Source organism: Physcomitrium patens, chromosome 26 (assembly GCF_059467195.1).
Source record: "Physcomitrium patens ecotype Gransden chromosome 26, ASM5946719v1, whole genome shotgun sequence".
Classification (NCBI taxonomy): Eukaryota; Viridiplantae; Streptophyta; class Bryopsida; order Funariales; family Funariaceae; genus Physcomitrium; species Physcomitrium patens.
Window position 1 is genome coordinate 2,804,755 of NC_143435.1, and position 18,011 is coordinate 2,822,765.

Consider the following 18,011-nt stretch of genomic DNA (forward strand, 5'->3'; position numbering starts at 1 on the left):
TTCTTCTAATTTTAATATTTTTGATAGTTCAATCAAAAATATTATTAGTCAAGTAGAAATACATAATTCTAAAACATCTTAACTCTTATTAGTAAGTGCAAGAGCTTTCATGCATATTACAAAAGAAGAGTTATCTTTTGCTATATATGTTTTTATTTATGAAGAAAAACAATGGATCTTTGTAGATGTGTATAGAGTATCAAGGACTTAACAAGATCACCATTTAAAATAAGTATCTCTTAGCTTTGATTTCAAAACTTCTTGATTAATTCTATGAACTAAAGATCTATAAAAAAATAGATCTATGAGGAGTATACAAGCTAATCTGCATCAAAGGAGTTGAATAGAAGACTGCTTTTTGAACTAGGTATAGACATTTTGAATATAATTTCATGCTTTTTGGACTTATAAACATACTAGTTATTTTTCAACATCTTATAAATGTCATTTTTGTGATTTTCTTGATGATTTTGTTATCTGTTATTTAGACAACATTCTAATCTACTCTAAGAATATAGAAGAACATAAGCTTCAGGTTTGTTGTGTATTAGAAAAACTTAGAGATGCAAGATTATATGCCAAGATGAATAAGTATGTATTCCACACTTCTCAAGTTGATTTTCTAAGATACATCATTTCCAATAAAGTTCTAATTATGCATCCAAAGAAGATCCAAACTATCATAAATTGGAAGATTTTAAGAATAATAAGAAATATGCAATGCTTTTTGAAATTTTCCAATTATTACAAGATCTTTATTAAGAGTTTTTTTCAAGTTATGGATTTTATTACATATATGATATGTAAAAATAAACTTGAATAGAGGAAAGAAGCTAAAACATCATTTGAAGCCTTCAAAGATAACATCTATTTTTATATCAATATTCTATCATGTCAAATTTTTCAAGGTATTTTTTAAGAAAACAAATACATCAATCTTTTCTATGTGTATTGTTTTGTCACAAATGGGAGCTAATGATAAGTTCTAACTGATAACTTTTCACTATAGGAAATTTTCAATGGTCAAGATTAACTATGATATCTATAACAAAGAGCTTCTTCCAATTATAGATTCATTTCAAGAATATCATTATTATTTAGAAGGGGTCTCAAGTCCAATTACAATATATACAGATCACAAGAACTTCAAGTATTTTGTATTGATATGAATTTTGAATTGTTGATAAACCTATTCAAGTATGTTTTTATTAAGATTTGATTTCAAGATCACTTATTGATTTGAAAAATAATAAGGTTTGTCAAACACCGTTTTTAGACATTCTTATCTTATACCAAAAGAAAAAAAAATAGCTTTTGATTAGTAAAGAATGATTCTCTTGAATCCAGAGTATTTTCATCTTTGAGTAATAAAATCAACATTAACTATTGATTCAACTATTTTCAAGCAAATTCAATCAAGTATGTCATTTAATCCTCTTGTTTATGATATCAAGAATAATTCTTCTAAATCTCATAATACTTTTAAGTTAAAGTTCAAAAATAATCTATTCTATTTTGAAGAAAAATTATATATTTTAGAAGGCAAAGCACAATTACATGTTCTTCAAGCTTGTCATGACTTTCTAATATGTAGGTATTTTGGATATAATAAGACTTTAGAACTAATGTTCCAAAAATTTTTAGTGGTCTCAAATGAAGAAGGTAGTTAAAGACTTTGTATAATCATGTGATATTTATTTAAGATAAAAAATTCATCATCATCAACCTTATAGACTTCTTCAACTATTATTTATTCCAAAATAACCATGGTCTTATATTTCTATGGATTTTATTATGGATCTTTTAGTTTCAAATTCATATGATTTTATATTTGTGATAGTAGATTATTTTACCAAAATGGCACATTTTGTACCATGTATAAAATCTATCACAAGTGAAGAAACGGCTAGGCTTTTTCTTGATAATATCTATCGCTATCATGGATTCTTCAAAAATATTATATTGAATAGAAAGACTTAATTTGTATCAAGATTTTAAAAAATCCTTTTCAAGATTTTAAAAGTAGATATAAAGCTCTCTCATTTTACATCTTCAAACTAATAGGCAAATAAAATGAGTGAATCAAGTTTTGAAGTAATATTTGAAGTATACCATCATTTATCATCAAAATGATTGAACAAATTTTTTACCATTGGCACAATTTAGATATAATATATTGATATATTTTTCTATTCAATAATTTTTTTTACCAATTATGATTATTATCCATAATTTGATACTTTTATCTTTTTAAAATTTATTAATTATATAGAGGAAGATTTGGCAAATCTTTTGTGAAAGCTATATATAACAATGAAGGCATAGTTAAAGGAAGCTCAAGAATGACAAAAGATCATAGCAGATGCCTATTACAAGAAACAATCACAATTCAACATGGATGAGAAGGTATGATTATTAGGTATGATTACTTTGTCACAATATCAAGATTACTTGTTTTTTTGACTAATTAGACTATTGTAGTCTTAGACCTTTTCTTATTTGTGAACAAGTCAATCTTATTACCTATTGATTACATATTTTGGTATTATGTAGTAGCACAACTATATAATGAAAAAAAAAGATATTATTATAGAAGAGCATAGTAAAAAGATGTAGTAAAAAAACAATGATAAATTAAAAAAAGATGATTAAAATTTTTGTTTTAATATTGTCTTTTATAGAAGAAACTTCTATTTACTTTTTAGAGGCATAAATAAAAAAAATTAAAATAAATGAGATAATAAATTGATATACACATACTTAGAAGAGATTTAACAATAAGTTAAAGTAAAATTTATTCCAAATTACCAAAAATTGATACTCAGAGAAGTCAGGTTGTCAATTTGGATCAAAATCAACAAAATAGGACGATTTGGAGGTTCTTTTACATATCGAAGAGTAGATTTTGGAAGAAGACTTCATAAAGCTTCTTAAAGAATTGATTTTGAGTAATTTGAATTTATAATAACTTTGTAAGAATTTTGCAAAGTTAGAATTTTTTTAGATGACTTTAAATTTTATGAAATAAAATAGGATTTATAATTTGGATAATTTCTTGAATTTTGTGGCAAATATGTAATTAAAAATATATAGAATTTTGAATATAGTTGTGTTAAAAGTTTTTTATAAATTTGAACTTAATTAAATCGTTGGATTAGAGGTTATTGAAGTTCAAAAGGATTAAGATACTAAAAATTGGATTTTTAGGTCTAATAAGGTTATTTAAGATTTGTAATAATTTGTAAATTGGATTGAGATGATTTTTATTGGAGCTAATAGTTGTCTTGACTTTCAACACTTTTGAAAAATTTGAGAGCAAGTTAATGGTTCAATTAAGATTTATTGCTATTGAGAGATCAATATTATAATTAAAGATGGAAGCTAGTTGATATCTAAGTGGATTATGATATTTTTTTTCTATTTTATATATTTAATTCTCTTCAAATTTTTTATGCTTATTTTTTACTAATAAATTAAAAGATATGTAAAATTTTAAGCAAGATCAATAATTTAATTGATAGATATTGAGGCTCTAAAACTATCTTAGGGTTGATTTGAATTAATTGGATTTTGATTAGGATTTATTTAGAAATTTATTAGGATTTTATTTAGGATTTAAAATTTGATTAAGAATTAATTTAGGATTTAGGATCTAATTAGGATTGATTTAGGATTTCTTTAGGATTTCTTTTAGATTTCTTTTGGATTCATAAAAGATGATGATTGCTCCTTATAGAACTTGTTTTTAGAAGGGAAGATAATGTCACGGACATATATATTTATTCCAATAATTATCTATTTGATTAAGTAGAAGTAGATAAAAATAGACTAATTTGATAATATCTTTTAAAAAAACTTTTTAGAAGCTTCATAGATATTGCTTTGACTTTACACTTGTTTATAATTAATTTACATGTTGAAAATTTGATAAAAAATTAGCTACATAATACACATATTAATAGCGTGTGGAACAAGCTAACTATGTAGTGCATATGTAGATAACTTGCCTTATAAGTTAAATCATGTCTAATAAAATCAACATATGTTGAAGGTCCTAAGAATATTATCACTTAGCTCTTAATTAGAAATTATATATGGAAGAAGAATAAAGCCTTTTTTATTCTTATCAATATCTTTTTAGTCTTTAGTTTTATTTCAAGACTTTTTAATCTTTTTATCTTTGGCAATAGCCATTTTAATTCAATATATTATCATCTTTGAGTAATTTTGTAGTATTTTTGAGTGATATAAGAGTATATTGAGATTTTCTTTCTTTAAGATTCATGTCCTTGATACAAGCTCTAATCCAACAAAAAAAATACTAATGAATTAACTTCAAAATCAAGATTGGAGATCAAATAATATACAAGAAAGCTAGAAGGCTCTCAAAACAAATAAAGATGGCTTCTTAATAGTTAAAAGGTAATATAAAAATAGAAAAGGCTTTTATTATTCCACTATGATATATAGAATCTATCCAATATATAGAAAGAATGCATCAATAGGAATGCTTCACATGAATCCAAGCGCAAATAAAGAAGATTCTTCCATCAAAATTCATAGTCTCTTAAGAGTCTTAACTACTCTACTTGTAATAAGGTATAGAAAAAAATAATTATATAGATAGTTGGAACCATGGAAGTTTTTAGAATTGGAGTTAACTTAGTAGAACAAGTAAGACCCACCATAGAACATTTTGGAAGAATTTAGGGCAGTTAATTAGATAAGGCCTATCATAAAATCTTCTAGAAAAGATTTAGAACAATTATCTAAGGGAACCCACTACCTCAGAACATTCTAAAAAGTCTACGGTGATAGGATAAGGTATAAATACGATTAGCCAAAACCTTTTGGGGCATCTGGTCAAGTATAGCTTCAAACCATTTTTCTTAGTAAAGTTTGGTTTTGTATCTTTTTATTTAGTTCAATTCTATTTTTTTCCATTTACTTAGTTGTCTTTTATATCATATTCTATGTAGTTATGTTCAATTCTATTCTAGTTTGTTTTGTCTTATTTTGTGATGAGATATTATTTTATAGTGCAATAGAAGGATCTTTGATTTTTGAGATAGTTTGGTCCTGTTTCATTGGTATCAGAGCAAGTGTTAGATTGTTTACTTTTGGTAGCATGTAAATAGTCATCATATAGTCCAAGGTCAGTTGTTGTGGTTATATTAGGTACTGTATTGAGGCTACTATAAGCTATTCTTAAAAAGTTATTTAAGAGGTGAAAAGATATTATAATAGTAGAGTCTAGTAGAGAAATTACAATATGGGAGATATGGCGGAGCAATCCCATATGGAGGCTCAAATACAATACTTTTTAGGCCAGATAGCTACTTTGTAAGAAAAATAGAAGCATGAAGAACAAGAGAGTCAATATCCATTAGATTGAAATTGAGTAAGCCTAATACATACTTTGAAACTTCAAGACAAGAAGTTGTATGTTAATGGCTCTTCAACATGTGACAATACCTCCAACTATCCGGGACAAATATCATTAAAGGAATTATATATGCAGCCAATTATTTGAAGGATGCGGTAGCCATTTGGTGGCAACATAAAATTCAAAGCTATAGAACTCAAGGTGGATTTTGTGATTAGGAGGAATTTGAAACTGAGTTTAAGAATCAATTTTGGCCTATCAATGCAAAAAATATAGCATGCGATCATTTGACAAATCTTATAGAAGCTATGTCGATGCAAGATTATGTTTCTTGATTCAAGTCCCTATATTTCCAAATTGGCAATGTTTTGGGGGAGAGATGATGGATCAATTCCTACAAGGTTTGAAACTTAGAGTTCACTAAGAGGTGAAGCTAAGGGATCCACAAACATTTGAAGAGGCAATTCGGATTACAAAGAGGGTCAATGCTATAGATTTTAGAAATTATAGAGTACGACTTATAGCACAAAGTCTTGTGCCGCTATCCAATATTATGGCATAACAATCAATATCAATAGAGATTGATGCCTTACAAGGATCATTGATATTACAAAGACGAGAAATATTAGTGTAAAAAGGATTGTATTTCTATTGTTGGAAGCCAGACCATCAGATCAGAGATGGTCAATGTTGGGCTTTGGTTTGGCCTAGAATTTGCTTCCTCCATTCATCCAATATTCACAAAGAAAAGAGTAGTTAAACTAATGAAAAAAAGATGTAAACATGTCCATGACTATCAATGCCTAACTGAGAATTGTTACCTCAATCCGAAGGAGACATGCAAAAGTTCAAAATAACTACAATAAAAGAATACAAATGGCTCTTTATGTCTATAGCCATTTAGAGTTTGCTCAGCATTAATCCCTATATCACCAAGATTGGTACCTAGACTATACTATACATGCAAAATACATCCTATATCTCAGCCTTGGTTACAAAGACTTCACTATTGTTCACTCCAACCATAGAGTAGGAGCTAAACGTCTTTTTATTGGAGATACAACATAATACATTTAAAGTCAGTTCTACCAACAATACTCTAATATTCATTCAAGATCTTACTCAGTAGTATTACATAGAATTGACAATCTTTGAGGCATTAGGGATAGATATAGTAGGAAAAGATAGCCTGAAATATTTTACAAAGAAGGTGCGCTTAACAATAGTAGGAAATGGTCCAAGGAAAATATAATATTATTATTTTTATGGCCCAATCAACAAACTATTCTTCATATCAAAGTAGATTTATTTCCAGCATAGAAGCAACTTGCCTATTTCGCCTTGAAACATAAGAAACTATTCTACATAAATTTTGGTATTGTCCTTAAGCGATACAAATATGAGAGTTGTTTATCTTGCTTCTCTATGGCATACAAGTCAATCCAACATAGCCATCTAGTTGATCCAAACTTACATGGATATAATGACCCAGTCTTCCAATGAACTAGGGTCATATCATAAAATCTTTAGCATCTATAGTTAAGTCCTATTTTGGTTGGAATTTCTAAGTCCTAATTCAACCAGAATTACTTGTATTGGTCTCCATGCAATAAAAACACTATTTTATTTGTACCATTTTTTTTTTTTTTTTAAAAAAATCCCTGATTTGACAAACTTTGGGAGTAAAACTATTCATTTGAGATAGCTACTATGTCATCTGCACCAATTTAGGTATACAAATAATTTTAGAGAAAATTTATAATATATGGCTTATTCATTTTTTTTTGAATACTGTAAAATATTGCGGTTTTTCTTGTAGATTTGTTAAAGTTAGTAAAGATTGGGTTCAATATTTTTTTTAATTTTTTTGATTTTTGATATGTACCAAGTTGACTTGTTGCTTAAATGAACAAAAGAGGTAATCAATACACACATCACTCTAAGTCCACTTGGTGGATTTAGGTGACAAGCCATCATACATATATTATGTACTTATCTATGTTAGTACGTATCTTTTGACTAAATATAAGTTAGAATTATTATGAAGGATTCTAACTGATAATTTTTTATTATTTATAATTTTTTACCAATTAAAATCTTATAATTTATTCTACATTAATCACCTTGTATATATATATATATATATATATATATATGTTTAAATAAGAGATTTTTTTTAGATTTAAATTGTTCATAAAAAACTATTGTAAAGAAGAGTTCAGGGTACTTTAAATTTGTTAAATAATAGAAGAGGTTGTTTTTGTAAATTTGAATTGTGTTATAAAAATATGTTTTTAGGATTTTCAAAATCTAAAGCTAGTTATAAACATATTGAGTAGAAGTGTGATCTAAATGCTCTTTTTCTTAGAAAAATTTCCAATATCTCTACATGATTATTTTTAAGATTTGTGGAGAGTATATTAAGTAATATAATAATATCCATAGACTTATTTTTAGTAATATCCTTATTTTTTTAGAAATAAATAAATATTTATTTTTTATAATTTATTTTTTAAAAAATAAAATATAGTTGTGGATTTTTATTATTTATTGATAAGTCATTTATATTAAAATTAATGAATATTTTGAATACAATGACTAATTCCATAGGTTATAAGATAAATTTAATAATTTGAATTTAATAAGGCCTAATAAAACATCTTAACTTAGTTAAAATGTAGATGAAACTTGCTATACCAATATGCTACTAATTTGATCTAATTAATTCTAAGACTAGAAGTAATGCAAAATTAACATAGTATTGCAACCATTCTTTTTTTACAAAATATATTTTTTCTTTAATTATTATAATAGATTTTTAGATGTATTAAACAATAATTTTTTCAATCTTGCATTTAAAAAGCCTCATTTTTCAGATTTGAACTTCATTAAAAGTAGTATAAAATGTCATATTATATAAAACATCTCTCTAAAAGAAAAAAAATAGAGAATTAAAATAAATATTGATTATCAAGGAATTAAGAGTAAAATCATTATACATAATATTATTCATAATTATAGCTATTTTTTCTACAATATATAAGATTATTTTTCTATCTTTATAAATATTTTGTAAAAAGTCATTTTTCTATTATATTCCTTATTTCTATAATAAATCTAGACTAATTTAGTACTTTAATAATCCCAAGAAATTCTTTAGAGAGAATATCAATTAGATTTAATTAAGATTTATTGTATTTGTAGAATTCATTTGAAGCATAAATGATAGTTAATCAAGGAGAATTGTTTGGGTTTTTCTTATAAAATTATCCACAAACTTAGATCACCTAAAATGATTCTATATCTTCTTCTAAATTTATAGTATAATTTAATATAAGAAAAACAAAAACTACTTGTTTTTTTCTTGTTTAGATGTGTAAAATATTTTGTATAAATTTTAAATGACTTTGTTTGTTCTATCTATTGATGCTAGAGTGCACCTCTAAAAACCTACTTGAATTCAGCATGGGTGATAGAAATCTATCTTTAATGTTTGATACTAAGTTTCTAGTTATGGTCATTGGATCAATAATATTTTTATTTAAATTTAAAAATAAGTGGAAATCATATTTGGAAGTCATAATTTTCTAGCTTGGATTCTATTAAATTCTTATTGCTCAACTTAGAGTTAAGGTGCAAGATCTATGGTTTGTTCTAATGTGGATATAATAATTTTCTAATTTGATGATTAAATTAATAGATTTTTTTAATTTTTTAATTTTTTGTGGTAATATTATATTAAAATAATAATATTATAAAAAAGGCTATGTTTTTAGGTGCAATCTAGCATTTAACGGTTTTAACAAGATTAACTTTAATTAAGTTGGTAGAGTGTCTCAAAAATTATGTAGGTCATTGTAATAATATTAAAAAGTATGGCTAGATTATTTGTGTGCACCACTTTAAATATAGACAACATTAAGTTGTTGATTCATATATATATATATATATATATATATATATTTAATTGAATTGTCACTTTCTAAACTTGATCATGGTTTGACGTATTGTAGAAGTAAAAGATGATATTGTATATTTTTGATTCTATATAAAATCAATGTTATGTTCTTCAAAATTAGAATTCCACTTTGTTCAAAACTTTGTTTAGCACTCTTCTTTAAAACTAAAAGTTCCTACTTTAACAATGAAACTTTCAATTTTTAACTTGCATTTGGTTTTACAATTAGCCTTGAAGTAGGCAACTTGAATTGGTCCATAAGTTTTATTTTCACAAGATTTTATTATTTTTGGTATAGAATTAAAAAGTATTTTAGATTTCATTAATCAGAAAACCATCAAAACTTTTGCTCAAAATTATCAACTACACTATACTCAACAAAATTTTATCTTAGTTTTGTATGCCTGCTGCATGTTGGGCAAGTTCCAACCACGATTTGAAGGAAGAAACTGAGGAGCGGCCCTTCGCACTCTCTCAGTTCAGTCCAGATTCTTCCTACCAATCAGACAGGCGCACCATGAAAGGGTGCACCAGGAAAGGATACACAGAAGCAAGAGATCGCAGCTTCCAAAAAACCACAAGTGATAAAGTGCTCCAGCTCAGACACAGATAAATGATTGGCAACGCATATCGACACGCCCAATCCTAGCGAGAGCTCGCTTAGACTGCGAGGCTGTTTTTCACAACTACCCAGAAGATGGCAGACAACGAATACGACGCCGCGTACCCGGCGCGGCAACGATCTCCTTTTCCATTTTTACTGTTTTTGTTTCAGTGCGGGAACTCCATTTTCTGTCGTAAAACGAGTTCTGGAACGAGGGAAGAAAATTGTCAGTCACGGCATCTCGGTTCCGATCCAGGTTTGTAGCGCCGAGTTGCTCTTCCGTATTCCCCGTAGGTTGACTAGTGGTCTCTGCTCACCATAAAGCTCCTATAACTCCTCCCTGAAGCGGAGGACGTTCATGTGGGATGGATCCGCAAATTTCGAGATGGCGTTGCTGTTGAATTCCATCTCCTCTCCCGTTCGCGATGGTGTTACGAAATAGTCACGCTAGTGCCACGCAATCACTCGCTTCCAGAGCTGAGATCCACTCCGACCCATGCAATCCGAACAATGCAATCCTGAAATTATAGTAGTTAAACCTAGACAATTAATGTCTAAGTATAACTACTGTATACAAGTCGACCCATGCAATCCGGAAAATAATATACCAGGAAAATGTGTTTTACACGCAATTAATGTCTAGATATAACTACTGTAATCTGCTTGGCCAATTAGTGACACTCTTTTGGTAATGGATGAATGTGGATAAATTCCGTCAGTAGGACGAGAATATCAACAAAATATACGAGTGCTTCCTTGCGAGGATGCAGGCAAAAGTCTGAACCTGCATATCAGGGACGCCCTAGGCAGAGACAGATCAATCCGATACTGGCTGTCTAGATGTTTAGAAATTTGGGAAATGGTGGCAATGTTGGTGTCATTATTGAATATATTCACGAAGTCTTCATAAATGGTTCTTGGAGAGCATGCAGCGCGAAAACGCCGTAGCTCTCGTCGGGAAACTCCTGGGGCAGAGTGAATTTATTGACGCTCTTTCTGTCATACTTTAGGGTGGCGATGTCGACGAAGGGTGACGAACATGGGAGAATCTGTTGACACCTTACTCCGTGTTCCCGATGTCGTTGTGGTTGCCAAGGATCATGAAAGGAAGGTTGGTTTTCTTCGACAGCGAAGGGACGTAGATAAGCCTGGCCAGGTTCTGCTTCGCGAGGGCAATGCTGATGACGGTATCGTTCGAGATAAAGCTCACCGAAGCGAGTGTCTGGCAGGAGCGTCACCGAGCAAGGAGGAGCCTATCGCGGTCGTTTATTGTAGCTCAGTACTTTCCGGGTGTATCCTGGATCGCAGTGAACCAGAACACTGTAGGTCTGGCCACATTAGACGTCTGCCACGATGATCGTCATTTTACGATTCGACCTTGAAGAGGAAAGAACTACGAATTGTGAGCCCTGCAATCAATCCCTACATCAGAGTTTCCAGAGTAATGATAAAAGTCACCATGGAAAATTCTGATCACCATTAGAATGAAGTTGAAAGAAGACAAGAACGCAAAAGTGGCGATGTGAATGCGAAAAGTCTTTCTAGAAGTGAATGCAACATATGAAGCGCGCACGCACAGGTGCTTGCGTTGCACTTCAGGCAGCCAAGGAGCAGGTGTACTTACTGCGATTCCCAACCAATAAGGACTGGGCACGAAACACCTCACTGGTTTCGGAATAATTTCGATTTCTTTGGACAACAAGCAATGCAATGGTATTCCAAAATTCAGTTTCTAGCCATCAGATTGAACTTGCCGAATGCTGTGGATGCATATCTGTGGCTCGCCAATGAATCTGGAGGCCCGGCTGTTCCTGCTGGATGGACTTGTGTCACTAGTCGTTGAGAAGGGCTCCTTCTTTGTGACTTGTCATCGACGCAGTGAGAACCACGAAGTCCAGCAGATCGGTGCATTCTGAAGTGTCCATATTGGAAGCAAATCACAAATTTCACTCGGCCAAGTCCACCTATATTATCAATGCTGGACTTGCAATTAAACATAGTTCAGGGATATTCGCTCCTTTCTGTATTTCTGAGTGAATGTCTCTTCCCGGTCAATCTGACACTGGGACACATTACCATATCCCCGGAGAGTTTTAATCCTCTCTGCATACAAAGCAGGCTGCGATACATTCTTCATTACATGCAATCCTAATCTTCAGAGATCGTGGCTGTGAAGTGATACGGAGGATACATTCTTCATTTCCACTTTTCTTGTGGCTGGTTCATTCCCGAAGTTTAACTGAACCCCACCAGATGTATACCGTCCCAAAGTAGTAATAAAATTTGTAGGAATGTGGTTTCTTACCCTGGCCCAGAGTGTGTTCCCTTCTGAGACCCAAATTGGAGGTCATGTATACGCAATTTGTACTGTACTAGTTTTTTCCCCCCCTTATGCGCACTTTATACAACCATTATTGGTAATTAGTCTACCGTCGAATTCCAGAGATTACAACATGAACAGCTTCAGACTAGTTCCAGGGCTGCCGATTTGTGCCATCCTGCTCTGCAATCTGAGCACTCTCAAGGTTCCTCGAGAACTTCCTTTTAAAACAAAGTATAAATGTAAATTCCTCTGGGGTGTTTGATCCCTTGCACTGTTTTATCCGTGAGCCTTGCCTTCTACAATTACTAGCTGAACTCATCTCGTTGTCACGGGAAGTGTGACTTAAAATCATTTATAATAATTATTTATAATAATTATTTCAATAAATTATCATATTATTGAAATTAATTCAATAAATAACTTCAATAACTATTGGAATTGAAATAATTGGTCCACCAGAGCAGGTACTTTAAACTAAAAGGATTCAAATTGTAACAATTTACTTTGGATTTATGAATTATAATTTTTCCTGTAGTCAAGACAATCTGCCTTGAGTAATTCATGTTGCAAAAATAAATAAATAAATAAAAGATCATGAACTACTCTACCCCATAAGATTCATTTCTTGTTTGTAGGCATGGTATTATAGCATATCTGATGCTATAATAAACATATTTTTTATGGGATGATTATATGATCAGATACTATGAGATAGGATCCAAACATCTTCCCAATGCAGTTACAAACAGAGTTGTAGCTTTATGTCAAAATTTCTAAGCCTTGAGTTAATCTTTATCACTTGTCAATAGGTTTGCCAAATAAATTAATTAATGCAACTGAAACCAAACTTGTCCAAATGTCTTTCATCTTACATATCTTTTAGTGATTTAATGGTATAAATTTGTTACATTTTCATACAAAATTCCTTGCAATTTTTAACCTCTTTATTAAACTTTGGTTGAATTACAAAAAGAAAGTGTTCTCTCAAAATGAAAATTGAATCCACTATTTCTCTACAAAATAATAAATAAACTCTAAAATTCAAAATTCAATATATAAATTCAAAATTTTTAGTTGAACAAATCAAGATTTGTGCCATTGTCACAAAATCCAAAATTTACTTTTATCTTATGAATTCTTTGTTTAAATTCCACGGTTTCTTTGCAATATATGTTTAACATAGGTCAAAGTAAACTTAATCCACAGAATATAATAAACTACATTTTCTTCTAAATGAATAATACACACCATGAAGTTGTTCCCCTTAGAAATTCAATCTACTTGGTAAGACACTATAAGTATCATTAGTAGAAGTGATGGCAAGAATATAACTTAAAGCTAAGTAGAAACAAAGCTATATAAACTCCTTCAAGAGAGAAAGTATCAACTTTTTAATAATATGTTAGCATCAAAGAGCCTTAAAATCTTGTCTTTTACATGCAATACATAAGTAGTTGTTTTAGTTGGTACTACAACCTCTAGTTTTGATAATGACTTGCCTAATTTGGCAATAAATTTTGCTTCGTTGTAGCTCCTTGGATATTAAGATGGATTTAATAGTAAATAGTAAATAAGGATATTTTTGCACATATTATTGTAGAAACTAATGTTTATAATGTTACAAAATCATACTTGTTATTAACAATTTTATTGTACATGCAATGGAGCCATGCTCTTTTAGAGCACCTTGGATCTTTTTATTGTGTATCATCTATTTGTGCATATTACATCATTTAGCAACTTCAAGCTTGTGTAGATTGTAGCATTTCTTTGGTTGTTTAGATTGAACTTTTAGATTCCTGTAAATTTTAACATTCTTAAGTTGTCACTTATGCAAGATCAAAAGATAAGTGTTGAAGGTCTTTGTAAATTTTCAACTAACTCATTCTATAAAGTTATCCACCTCTAATAAAATAAATAAATAAGCAAATAATTAAAAATAGGTTTCAAAAATAAAAAACTTACAACAAAAAAAAAGAGGTTTTATAGTAATAAAATAAACATCCTTAATTTTGTATTTTTTGGAGGTACCCCTTTATATCTGTCTATAAACATTATCACCATTAGATGTCCCTTGATGCAACCCCTTTTTATAGTTGTCTCCACCTTCATGACTATTATTTGATCCATTCTTGAATCACTTATTAGCAATAGCTTCAATATCACCTTTTGTTTGTAGATACACCTATATTTACCTAAATGATATAAATATGTAGAAATAAATAAAAGTAGGTTAATATGACAATATCTTGTTGAGAAGCTTTCTAAAAGTTTCATAGATGCAATTTCACCTTTATATATGTCTATAGATGATTGGTAGATTAGAAACTTGGCCAATAAGTTAGCCATGTGTCACTTGTATTGATAGCTTGTGGTACAAGCTAACAATATGGCGTACTTATAGAAAACTTGTCTTGTAAGTTAAAACATAGTCTTACAAATTAGACATGTGTTGGAGGTCCTACAGGAAGTTTTCAAATAGCTCTTAAGTAGATAATATATATAAAGGCAAAAGTGAAGCCTTCTTCACTCTTGTCAACTCCTTTCTTGCTTCTAGTCTAGTTTCAAGAGTCTTTAGATTTCTAGTCTTTAGCAATATCCATTCCAATTTCTTCTTGAATATATGTTCTTTCTTACTATTATTTTTTCATCTCTCTTTGATACTTATCTCCTTTTTATATATATCTTCTTGTGGATTCTTGTCTTTGACACCTTCTACCATTTACCTACTATTCAAATCACCTAAAAAAAATCAAATGGCATCTTAAAATACCAAACAAAATAAATGTTGATTATCAAAGTTATGCATTCCATGTGTGGAGATTTCTTGCACACCGTTGACTTTTATACTTGAGCACAAATCTTGCTAGGATCAACGCCAAGGTTCTTAAGATTGGAGAGACTTTTGACATTAATAATTTATTAAAGGTAGTCTTTTGTTGACTTAAATAAAACACTGTCTGTTATTTCTTCTTTTTCTATTAGAAGCTCAAGTGGGATTTTTCTAATATTATCTAAATACATACCTCTAAATATTTTCCATTTTCAAGCCATAGTGACTGAGTGTAGAAATTGAACCTAAACCAAGTTGTGGAATTCATCTCCTATTATTTCACAACAATGACAACAATGTGTTTAGTGCCATTGTAGACTCCACTTCTAGCTCTTCTGCACCATCTACAACCCAAAGATATAAAGCTAATTGTTACACAACCATGAATTATTACAATTCTTCATGAGTTACTGTAACAACATAAGTTGAAAGAGAACATTCACTAGGCAAAGACCATAAAAACATCACCCTTGTTGACCAAAAGAGACCAAAAGAGAGTCCACCTACGAAGATATACACAAAATTCCTTGATGCATGTCCTTTCTGTTGTTCTAATGCCTTAAAAATTATGCATGCCTTGAAAGTTGTACAGCTGTTTGGTATCTTTGGGACATTTGTATCAAATTTGTGCTTAATGAAGTGATTAGTTCCTGATCAATTATAAAACACCATGGAAAACGCCTTGTGGAGTGCCTTAATGAATTCTAAAATGGGTTGTGAACTCTACAAAACATGAATTTTTTTGATGAAAACAAAGACTAGTCCATGCTGTGAATGAAAGCCAACACTTGTATCCTTGAGCATTTTTAATATATAGATTGAGTGTGTGTATGTATATAAACTAGCAGAAACCAATGCAGTTGGGCATAGAAAAGTTGTTTGCATCTAGTAAACTATAAGTCTTTTTGCAAGTTAAGTACAATTTTTTGCTGAATAATGACGTCTTTGATTTTAATCAATGAGGAAGTTCTTTTTATCTCTTTATCTTATACCTAAACTTCATTATTATTATTATTATTATACATACGCACACAAAAGTCACATATAAAATGTCCTTAACTGCACTCCTACCATACCTATCAATGTCAGAGCTAAGTCAGTCCTAGTTACTTGAAGTGCTTTAAAGATAGATGAGCAGCAATCTTGCAAATATTCCACATCATACATCCATGGTTTAGAATACTAAACCAAGCTGCTTGTCTTGGTTTAGAGTCAACCCAAATTTCTGATTCAAAGACCATTGAGTTCCTTTGTGTCCAAAAAACCCACATGCATATCCTTTGAATCCATGTCAACACTATACAAAATCTCTTCAGATTAGATGACATGCTTCAATGGACCTGCTTTACATACATGTACAGACCACTACTTATGTTTTTATTTTATTTGTTTGTTAGTTTTGAATTGATAAATTTTATTTAATTTCATTAATTAAAAATTTATGAAAAATAAAAACAAGTTAATATATTTATTAATATTTATTTTATTTTTTAGATTTTTTTATAAACTGTGATTATATATGTATATATATATATATATATATATATATATACGATTATTTTTTCTAAAAATATTAGAATATTAAATCTATATGAAATAATAATTTTAAATTATTTATTCTTTTATTCTTTGTTTACATATTCTTTTTATTCAATTATATCGAAAGGATATAAAAAAATATATTACATTATTCAAAAAAAATTATACTTAAAGAAATGAATAAAATATTATCTTAAAAATATTTGTACAAATTTTAGTTTTGTAATCAACTTTCATAATTATTCTTAAAATATAGATCTATCTATAAAACTTTGTAATGTATTTGATACAAGAAAAAATTAAAATTAAATAATATAATAATTTTATCCTTATTGATATTTAAATAATACAAGACAAATAATTTACATATATGATATATAAAGTATAGAAGATCTATAAGAAATAGATTAAAAGACTTTATAATCTTAAAAAAATAAAAATAAAAATAAAATCTATATTGTAGTTATAAAAGAAATTTTTATACAAGTAATGATATAGTATAAAAATCTAAAATTCTTGAAATTAATAGATTTTTTAGAAAATTTTAATACAACTTCTTTAAGTTTTGAAAAAACCATTGCATTGAGATTGATCCATCTCCAATTTTGACATATAACATAATTCATTCTATATAAGAATAAAATGCATTCTACCTCATTTTTTTCCTTTCTTGAGGCTTCTTGGTTAATTTTTTAAAGTATAAAGCCAACCAAGTAAGGCTTCTAGATTTCAACTAGTCACAAGCATTTAAAGTTGTAATCTCTTTCTTTTTTTTATTATTTTTTATTGTGAAATATTTATTCTAAAAAATAAAAAATTATAATATTTTCAATTTTCTTTGTATATCTGATTTAATTTAGTTAATTTCAAATTTGAGTTTTTGAATTATTTACTATATATTTCAAATTTTTATCATAATTATTTTAAATATGATATTAATAAGATTCATTTATCAAATATTCTATTATTATAAAATATTAAAAAAAAAATAGAAAAATAATATTTTATTTATAATTAGAAATTAAATTTTACTAAGCTAAAATAAAATATATTTCACTTAATTTAGAATAATTTAATACTATAATATATATATATATATGTATATATATATATATATATCATTTTTTTCTTTGCCAAAAATTTATTTTTTGTTGAATTTAACAATTATTATATATTTTTATATAATATATGTATTAATATATTGCTTAATGTATATTCAAGGTTCTTAATATTAAATTTGTTTTTATTTTTAAATTAAAAAATATTAAAAAATATAATTTTAATTATTTTATAAGAACAGTAAATGAATCTTTTATTTAAAATAATTTAATTTTTAAATTTAGTGTATAAGTTAATTATAAATTATAT